This window comes from Lactuca sativa, chromosome 1, assembly GCF_002870075.4.
Source record: "Lactuca sativa cultivar Salinas chromosome 1, Lsat_Salinas_v11, whole genome shotgun sequence".
In the NCBI taxonomy this organism is placed as follows: Eukaryota; Viridiplantae; Streptophyta; class Magnoliopsida; order Asterales; family Asteraceae; genus Lactuca; species Lactuca sativa.
This window is the reverse complement of record NC_056623.2, coordinates 83635946-83647263: the sequence shown is the minus strand read 5'-3', so window position 1 is coordinate 83647263 and position 11318 is coordinate 83635946.

Here is an 11318-nt window from a genome sequence, read left to right as displayed (position 1 = left end):
ATTTATAACATGTATAAAATCTTATTATATGAATTTAAACATATAAAACCGTATCCATACATATAATATAATATGTTTGAAATATTATATTTCTATATTTATAATATGTTTGAAATTGAAGGACACATCTCAATGTCAGTCTAATCATCGTCTATATGATTTATTCATATTGTTAACGTAAAGATATGATAAGTCTAATCATGGTCTATATGATTTATACGTATTGTTAACGTAAAGATATGATAAATATTTTAAAATACATTTAAATATATATAAATACATATAAAAATATTTTTGGGCTAATGTCATAAAGGCCTTAAGTTTTCAAAAAATATTCATTTTTATCCTTAAGTTTTCAAGTCATGTGTAAGCGACTTGTTGGTAATCGGTAACCTGTTGAAAGGGAAAAAATAAAAATAATAAAAATAATAAAAATATAAAATTTACGCAAACTTTCGGCTTTAGTGAGCCCAAAAGACACCAAAGGGTAAAACCGAACATTTTTTAAAAAATTAAGAGCTTTTATGACATTAGCCATTTCTTTTAAGAGCCCAAAATACACGGTTTTTTCATTTATTTCAATTTACACATTGTATATTTTTAATTTTGTTTTAAAGATCCAATGTATTTTTTTCAATTTTGAGGGTTTTGACATTGTATTTTATGATTCAGCATGGCAAACATGTATCGCTAGAAGATATGGTGAATGATCAAAATTCCTTAAAAAAAAAAAACAATGTTCGATTTAGACCAAAAACTATTACAATATCAAAATAAAAAAATATAAGTAAAATATAACGTCTTTTATGTCATTTGCTAAAAGATAAATGGTTTGTTATTTGAAAATTCACACGTGGAATTCATATGATCCGATAATTCGTTTATTTATATAGCCATTGATATAATTATTACTTATTAATGTAGATGGGCTTTAGGTAACAAAATTGAGAAGTACGATGTGATTCGATAATTTGTTTGAAGTATTTTAGTTCATATCAAATCAAATATTATCATGTAATTTTTTATGCACAAGAAGGTTCACATGGAGATAATTAACAATTTCGAAACCTCACATTAAAATATTTAAGGAGCTTTTGTGAAAAATGCAATACATGACTCCAACTTATAAAAGCATTTAGGATCTACTCATCTAGAGGTTATGTAGATTTTACATTATTTATCATAACAAGAATCTTACAAAGGTACTACTTGTTTTTAATGACCTTTATATCATGGATTTATAAAACACTTTCCTATAAACAATAAAAATCACCTATAGAAGTGATTGCTTTGTAAGCTGATTGCTATCTGGATAGAAAGACGTTTTAAAATAAAGCAATTATTATTCCAGAATTAAGATTGGTACAGAAGATCTTTTATGAGTTCTAAACAACAATTTGACAAATTGGCCATGAAAAACTGATTTTCGAGGATGGGAAAAATTAAAAACACAGTGATCAGATTTTGAGTGTGAACAATTTCGTTTTGTGATGTAAATTTATGTACATCATTCATTCATTTGTTACAAATTTGGCGTACAAAGAGTATTTGACATGATCAATATTTATCATGAAATTTTACTTTCTCTTGAATTACAATTTCACTACAAAACATAAAGTTCAACTAGTATGTGCATGGTGTATTATCATTAATTAATTATTACTAATAGCACCATAAGTAACTCATTAACTCATTCACGAACCACTAAGCACAAATATACATTGAGTATCGCATGAATTTATTAACAAATTAATTTAAAAAACATTATCTCATAATATCTTTACTTGCCATATTTGTAAGAAAAAAATATATAATTGCATCTTAAGACAAATCATGTACACACAAACCATACATGGCTTTATTTATTAAATTAAGAAGCATGTTTACACATATAAACACAATACATGCATGGACTTAATGAAAACAAAAAAAATGTTGGTAGTAAGGAAAATGTTTTAGGCATGCATAAAGATATAATTGGAAATTTTGCATGTAGAGCAAGTTATGCAAGCAAATCAACTTGGACTAATATGTGTTTATTTTTATTGAGCAAGTTCATGGTTTTGCTATCTTCATTAATATTCATCGTTTCTTATTTTTCAAGTAATTCAAATCTATTTTGATATTCGATTGAAAATCTGTTCATGTGTGGGCTCTATCGTAATTGTGCGAACATGTCATTTTGTTCAAATGTAAAACTCACAAAACACTTAAAACGATAAAGCTTGTTAGTAAAGAAGAAAACATTTGGTACTCATCAAAGCTTAGATGCCGTTCAAAAAAAATCAAAGCTAAGATGTTCAAAATAAGTTTGAATAAAACAAAAAAATAATAATTTGTATTCTAGACCTCAATTGGGAATCAAAAGTACCAACTTTCAATGAAACAAGCACATCCAAAATAGGGATGTCAAAAGTACCAATTTGTATTGCAATAACTTACGTATTAAAATATTCTTAAAATTCAAAATTGCATTTGGACTAATAATGGGTCGACATAGATTTGCAAGCAAGAGCTTGCGTTTTGTTTCAATTCCAAATTTGAGGCAACTACAAAGCTCCAGCGAAGTTTCTTGTTTCTTGGGTTTCTTTTCTTGGTTATACGATTCTATTGGACTCCGCCTCGTTTTAGATTGCACTCCCACTCTTGTTTTTTACTATTGACTGAAATTAAACAAGTATTCCATCATTCATGATTTTTGAATCTAATGGCCTATCATTTTTATATTATTATTGTTATCGATGATTAATGAACATGGCACACTCATACACGTATTATGAATGATTGAATTTCTGACTTTAAATTAATGAATTACAAAATCAGAAAATTGTTTTGATTGATTTCTCTAATTGTTAGTTCCCTCTGGCTTTTGTTCTTTTTTTGAGGCATATGTATAGTTGATTAGAACAATGTTTATGATTTTTACATTGATGTTAATGTTATATCATATATAGTTTACAAAATTTATGCTCCTTGTGCTTCGGGACCCCATAGTAATAACAAAGAATGTGCTAAACTATTCGCAGGAGTAGAAACTGCGGCAGTTAAGAAATTGCAGCATTCCAAATAGGAACTGGCCAATCCATGGGTATACCATGAAGTTACAAAGGTTGTGCCTGTGAACCAACCCCTTACAGCGAAATAGGCACAATGAAAGAGCAATAGGCCGCACCAACCTTATAAGCATATATTGGGTAGTGAATATATATATATATATATATATATATATATATATATATATATAAAGATGAATAATCAAAAAAGTCTCAAATGGAAGCACTCTTGATAGGTTTTGCCTGAGATCAATTTTACTTTGGTGTTAAACTGTCTAAAGTCAACACTAGATAAGTTTATACACTCACGTGTAATAATTATAGAGAGAGGTAAACTCATCAATTCATGTGAAACAGATTTTCAGATGTTACCTAACTACTTTGTAGATGACATATTGAGCAAAACATTTTGAAAAATTGCAACATATTTATTACGTTGCAACATGATCGAGACTCTTTTAGATCACCGTCGAACTTACTAGTTAAGTCTCCAACATGGATGACATACATAGAAAACTATGGACGACTTCAATTAATGTTAATAAAATATCCACGTAAGCTTATTTTATCAGCTATATTTCTAAACCATAACGGTAACAATTGTCAAAAATAGGAAAGATTGTATGATACCATGTTTTGATTTTAAGCAATATGAATATTTTATCAAAAATGGTTGAAGGAATTCAATATGTTTTATTTAAAAAAGTTCTTGTGAAAAATAAAACATGTGACTAATGATAAATTCCATTACGATGTATAACTACGAACCAACACCGGTTTGTGAAAATTAGTATATAACGTCAAACGTGAAATTTAACTATTATATCAACATGTCCCCGATTGATGAGTAATTTAAATTCTATATAAAACTTGTACCCAATAGTTGTGAAGGATCGAAATTTGACAGTTATACGAACCGAAATGATGAAACGTGGTTAACAATATTTTTAACCGGTTAAATGTCACGAAAATGATACCTTCGTCAATCAATTTTATGTTTTATTGATAAAAATATATAATGGATTATTATAAAGCATTGTTAAAATGTATTTAAGGGGTTGTTTGATAGCTATTAACTAGGTCAAGGCCTGATTGAGGTTGAAGCTCTGACTGCATCTATTTCTGATTGAAACCATGTTGTTTGATTAAGCATCTGAATGGCCATGCTAATTGCTAAAAATGACTATTTTACACTTCTGTTATGTTTTGTGCCAAATAAAATGTATTTTTTTGTTTGATAAATTATCTAAAAAAAATTGATGAATAGTTATACAAAATATCATACAAAATCTAAATTAAACAACAATAATTACAAAGTCTATAAACAACAATATGAAGAAAAAATACTAGTACTCAGCGAGCTTGAATAACAATTCAACAAGGACTTTCTTCTAATCCTGAAATAATTGTAGAAAAGTTATTCAGCTGTGAGTTTTCAGCCATAGAAGATGGTACACAGGTAATCATCTCAACCCTGTACAACAAAAAATCTAGAAAGCTAGTGTAGTAATTGATAATTATTGAGCCCAATCTTTCATTGCTTCAACATCACCTGTGCATCAAAAATCAAAAAAGCTAATGAAGTAATTGATAATTTATGAGCCTAACTTTCATTTCTTCAACACTGTTGAAAATTTTATCACTCATGGTTTATCATAATAATAAATCTTATCACTCATGGTTAATCGATTGCTAAATGTCACCTACATGGAAATTTCTTCAATTTAATTATATTCGATCAACAATGAGCATATGGTCAATAATTGTTCAACTACTCCACTCCACAGATGATGTAAAGAATCGAAATCCTTAAACTAAGGTCAAGTATAAAACACAATAATAAAGCAACAAAATCCTCAACCTAAAATCAACATACATGGCAGATGAAATTCGAACAAAAACATGGAGGAAAAGAATGGGGTTAATTTCTTACCGCTGATAGTAAGCCGGAGGTCAGGCATGTGAGTAAAGGTTAGGAAGCAAAGAAGTAGGTCGGAGGTCAGGCGAAGAAGGAGAAGGTCGGAGGTGGGAGGAGCCGGCGTCGCTGGAAGAGAAGTATAAGGAGGAGAGTCGTCGTCGTCTAGGCAAGAAGAAGAATGAGAGAGCTTTTTTTAAAGAACGGTAAATGAGGGAAAATGAACAAGCATTTTTCAGTCAACGTAATTTTGGAGATGACCGAATAAGAGGTTAAAGGACCGATCAAGAGGATTGAAGTTTGGTATCAAACACCTAGATTCGAATCGGGTCAGATTTGACCTTTTACTGGACTAGTAAGAATCATATCTAACAAGGCCTAAATGTTTATAAATAAGAGAATCAAACATAATCATTTAAGTTCAAATACATAAAAACTACTTTGTTATTTTGTACCAACAATACATGTATCTGTATATATGTATTATTATCTAAGAAATGACTAGTTATGGATGCATGACATGAAGTGATATATACATGTAACTACACCTGACAATTCATGTATTCGTGTCATGAAAACGTACCAGCCATGAATTTGACACAATACGATTACACGATGAGAAATAATCTTTATCTCAATTTTTAATATGTATTCGTGTCGTGTATTCATGTCGTGTCGTGTCTCTCATAGATTCGTGTCTGAAATTGTCAGGTCTACATGTAAGGAATAATGTGTCTGGTTCCATGGTATAAGATAAAAATGTAAAAATACTTGAGACAAGCGCCAAAGAAATCAATTAAGCACTTTTTTCATTAAGACATTTTGCAAAGATCACTTCTTATTTCTTCTTCATATTTTCGAGATTTTCATCCTTCCCCTCCTAAACTATAACATCCAACTAATAACTAACTACTAACTAGTTAATTATCTAAGTTTTATCCCTAATTAACCGAGAGAACAAGTGGCAAGGGTGAATCAAATCTAATCATCTTCCTATCCCATCAAATCTTGCTTAGAAGATTGCTTCTTATCTTCTTCCCTCTTCTCTTATAAATCTCGAACCCCCCTCTTTATCTCTCTCTCTCTCTCTCTCTCTCTCTCTCTCTCTCTCTCTCTCTTTTTTTCTTTTTCCATTTTCCAGCAAACTATCCATATAAAATCTCTCAAACTTCATCATATTTCAGCCACATGAACTTCCTTCCAAATCCATCAAAACCATGAGCAAAAAGAGGTTGATTCCCTTGTTTTTCAACCACCATTTCACCTCTTTTCACCTTTCTTTTGCTTGATATTTTCACCTCCAAATACCCCTGGAAGTTAGCTGTTATACTAAACTAAAATGAGGACTCAAAACAATGGCTAAACCACTCTTTTCTTACCCTTTTTGCCGGGAATTTTCGTGACAGTAACTAAGCCAAAACAATGGCTGTTTTCGAGCATTAAGCCAACACACAAAAGTCTTTCATTTTTCTGCCCATTTTCAAGATTCATAGTAGCCCATATGTTGCTACTTTCAAGAACTTAAAACCCCAAAGAAATTTAACTTTCATCTTTAAAAAAGCTTGTGTTTCAACCACCTTTTGTCAACATACTTTAGATCTAAGTAAAAACTAGGTAATTTCTTGACTTTTACTCTTTCCTTTTATCATAAAGTTCACTTGTTTTAAGTAAGTTAAGACATGATAAAAGTCTAAAATAGTTGTAAATATATGTCTTTATGTGTTAACACATCCAAAATAATACTCAAATCACAAGCTTGAGTGGAACCAAAAACCGCACAAGTTGTTCTCAAACCGAATAACTTTACGCAACAAAAGTGAGTTTCTAGGGCCCCTCTTTTATGTTTTACATGTTTTGGGGGAGAATAAATGCTAAATAATTTCTATTTGGATGAAATAAAGGCTTGTTTAACTTAAAATACAAGTTATTTCTCAAAACATTTCTAAGCTTAATTTTCATCTTTTTACTGAAAAATCATGGCCTGTTTAAGAACTGTTTTTCCCTTCTTAAACCTTATGTTTGCAAAACCTTACAATATTCAAGTAGTTCGTATTAATACCTTTTCAAGGACTACTTGCAGTTATGGACTTAGTGCCTAACAAATAACCTCGGCAGCTATGGACTTAGTGCATGTTATATAAACCCTGACAGGGAAGGACTTCGTGCTTATTCCTTGGGACAATCCTTAGGAATGAATGAGTGAATGATAGATGATTCTTAGGGTAGATCCTTAAGAAATAAATAAGATAATGGGGATGGGTAATTGTGTTAATTGTTTGATGATGAAACATAATAACTTTATTATTATGGGTTGAAAACCCTATGTACTCACCAGGTTTTCCAACCTGACCCACTCAGTTTATTTGTATAACTGGTGTCGATACGAAGATACATTACACTGAGAGATTAAAGGAGATGTAAATCACTAGTGTAAATGAATGTAAGGTCTGTTTATGCTTATGTTTCAGTATTGACGATAACATCCCAAAGTTTTAATATAAACAAAATACATTCCTTCAGAAATGCTTTGATAATATATTTATCATGTTTTCTGGGGAAAAATTCCACAATATTATTCTATAAAATGAATACTATGATTTTCAAATAAGCATAAATAAAATTTTTAAAATGAACATGAATTTGGGGATGTCACAGAGGATATTTAGGTGGATGACCGCCGGAATTACATTGAGAGACTGGTGGTAATTTTAGATCGAAAGACGAAGACCTTGAGGAACAAGGTTGTGGAGCTGGTAAAGGTGTAGTGGCTGCATCGCAAAGGGGTTTGAGTGGATGTGGGAGCTGGTAAAGGTGTAGTTTCAAGGTATTATTTAACTATTTAATCATTTATCTAATTGTTTAATTATGCAAGTTGTGTGGGCTAAGTGGCATTGAGCCTTATTTGAATGGGCTTGTTGAGGCCGTACGTTGGCGGTAAGCCTGGTGTACACGGGGCGTAGTGGTCCATTAAGGAACGCGGAGGAATTTCACGTACGCTTAGCGTACGATGAGGTACGCGCAACGTACGTGGTTAGGACCAAAAACGCTAATTTTTAGGGTTTCATCCCTATATAATGACATTAACTCCCATGGGTTAGCCTTCTTATCAACATCTCTTGTCCAAAAACCCTAAAATAGACCCCCTTTATCATCTTGGTGTGTTATTGACCTTGTTGAGTGCATTTTTGGTCGTTTGGTGCCTTGAGAAGCAGAAAAAGAAGTTGGTGAAGCAGAGTTGTTGGAGTTGAGCTTGAAGATTCGGGTTATCTTCATCATTTAACTCTCATTTGAGGTATAAAGCTTGGAACTTGCTTTGTTAATGCTTGGATCTTCTTTGTTTGGGTTTGTAGGTCTTTTTGGTCCCATGGATGAGGTCTTGTGAATTATTGTCATTTCTAGAGCTTAGAGTTGCTACTATTGGTGTTTATTTGGTCCTTAAGTCATAAAGTTGCCATCTGTACTGCCTAGTTCCCGGTATGTGTTTAATTAAAGATTTATTTTCTTTTGTATAGAAACTTGACGAGTTAGAGGCCCCAAAATCGTCGAGTAGGAATGGAATTGGACGCGGGTTGTAAAGTCTACTCGACAAGTTGAGAGCCTCAAATCGACGAGTAAAACTGGCAGAGTGAAACCCTAATTTTCAGGGTTTTGCACCGTATTTAAACACCTTAACCTCCAAAGATTGGACTTATTTATAGCCTCCAAGTCCCAAACCCTAAATCTTGAAACCCTAATGTTTTGTGTGAGCTTGTGAGTCATTTTTGAGAGAAAATTTGTGTATTTGAAGCTTGTGGAAGAAGAAGAAGCTTGAGGACTCAAGAAGGAGTGAGTAGATCTAGAAACTTCACCCCATCCTCGTCACTTTTTGGTAAGTAAGTCTCAAACTTGCTTAATGATTCTTAGATCTCTTCATTTTCACTTTTATTGGGTTATTGGTCCAAATATCTTGATCCTTGGAAAATGGACATCCCAAGTGAGTATACTTCCAGATCTAGGACCTTGAAGGGTTTTCATGGCATAAAGGTGCTAACTTTATGGCCATTGAAGCCCCATGCAAGCTTTAGGATGTTATTTTGGCCTTTTTAAGCTCCAAAAGGCCATGCATGGAGATAACGTCAGAGACTTACATGTTTATGTAGTGTATAGGGTCTAGATCTCAGTTTGTATGCCTTAGCTTGAAGTATTGATGGCTTATGGATCAAGATCTAGGTCTTAAAGAGTTAGGGTTTGAACTAAACCCACTAAGGAAGGGTATTATCGGGTAAAGTTGGAAATTTTACCCTTAAAAGGACATTTTCAGTATGTATATGAAGTATGGAGCTTAGATCTGAAGGATAGGAGCTTAATCTATTAAGATAGCTTAACAAACTGAAGAACTCGACGAGTTGGGTCGAAATGCCCCGACCATGTAGAAGGTAAGACTTGACAAGTTCCAGGGAGGACTTGACAAGTGGAGTTGGAAAGTCCCGACTCTGTTGACAGAAGAAACTCGACGAGTTCGTGATGAACTCGACGAGTCGGATCGCGATTTCAAGGTTTTATGATTTATGAAACTCGGGTAAAATGGTTATTTTACCCTAAGAATGATCATATAACAAAACACATAAACATAAGTAACAGAAAATATAAATAAAGAGATAAGAGAAAGATGCATACTCGTCACTACGTCAGGCGTTGCTCGTGCTTCCTCAGCTGTCAACTAAAAGGCTCTGCTCTTGGCCACCGACGCCTCTGCCCGACCCTGGCGGCCGTGTGTGATCCTCAATGTTGCAGGAGCCAGTGCTGCCACCTGCCCTGCTTCTGCTAAACTTGGACATTGGGACCGCTTGTGTCCCTTCTGGTTGCACTGAAAGCTAATCAGATCTGATGATGTCGTGGTGGTGGTAGTAGCTGTACAATCCCTGTTCATATGCCCAGTTCGGCCACACTTGAAGCAGCCGGAACTCCCCGCCTTGCACACCCCATCATGCAACTTGCCACATTTTCCTCAACGGTTGCGGCTCTGCTGGCTCCTAGACCTGTGGTCAGACACCTTGGGCTTCTTGCCTGAACTCTCCATGCCAGACGCCACCTCTGGCTTCCTCTTCCTCTCCATCTCTCTCACGATCCCTCGTTATCATATCATACAACGTCCTGCAGCTGGAGTGGCTCACAAACTGTCTGATATCGCTCCTCAACATATCATGATATTGGACCTTTTTCATCTCCTCGTCCGCCATGTACTGTGGAATAAGAAGGGCCCTCTCCCTGAACTTGGCGGTAATCTCCGCCACTGTCTCATTCGTCTGTTGTAAATCCTGGAACTCCCTAACTAGCTGTTGCACCTCTATCACGGGTGCAAACTCGACTCTGAACCTAGCTGAGAAGTCAGCCCAGGTCATGGTATCAAGAGTTGCATCATCACCGATGGCATGTCCGACCTCCTCCCACTAGTCTTGTGCCCTGTTCTTCAGAAGACAGGACGTAAGTCGAACCTTGTCCCTCTCAGGAGACCTGCTAGTGCGGAATGCGCTGGTGACATCCGCCAACCATCTGGTACTCGTAATGTAACGCCTGTGTTTCCGGGCTTGCCGTTTTTAGCAATGTGATAGTCTAGGTTAACCTTTGTAACCCATTTTGAAATAATAACAATATATTATTTGAGTATTATGTGTTTTGTGCTTAATTGCTTAATTATGTGGTCTGATTAATTAAGAATAAAAATAAGCGTCAAAATTTAAGTGTAAAATAAACTTAATATCTTTGGTTAATGTTGTAGTAGTTGAAACGAGGTTTTCGAATATATATAGAACGCCCAAATCTTACTTCGTATGAGGAAGTTATAATTTATCGAAGTTTCGACTTAGCGATGTGCCGCCTGAAATACTCGATTTGAGATCGAGCGGTTTTTAGCCGAAGCAATCTAAATGAAAATCGAAGATCTCATTGTTGGTATCGAAGCGATAAAAAGGTAGGCGAGAACGGACGTCAAACGAAGAAGTTATGAATTTATAACGAAGTTTTTCTGTCGCGGCCTATTAAAAATATATAATAAAAATAAAGTCAAAATTAGCTGACGGAGTCTAAACGAAAGTTGTAGAGCGTAGTCTCACCTTTCCGTGGATATAAAGAACGTCGAAAACGGAGTTCGTATGAAGAAGATATGAATTTCCGAAGTTTGATAAATAAATTGTATTTATTTTTAAATCAAAAATCCGGCATTATCCGAAGCCGAGTCACCAGTCCGATCCGACGTATGCCCCGCGTACTCCGAGAGTGTCGACACTTTGGATGACGCATGCAGTGACGATTTCGGAAGTAGTACGCGCTGCGTACTGCAGTACGCCCCGCGTACTCCGAGGTTCCAGCCT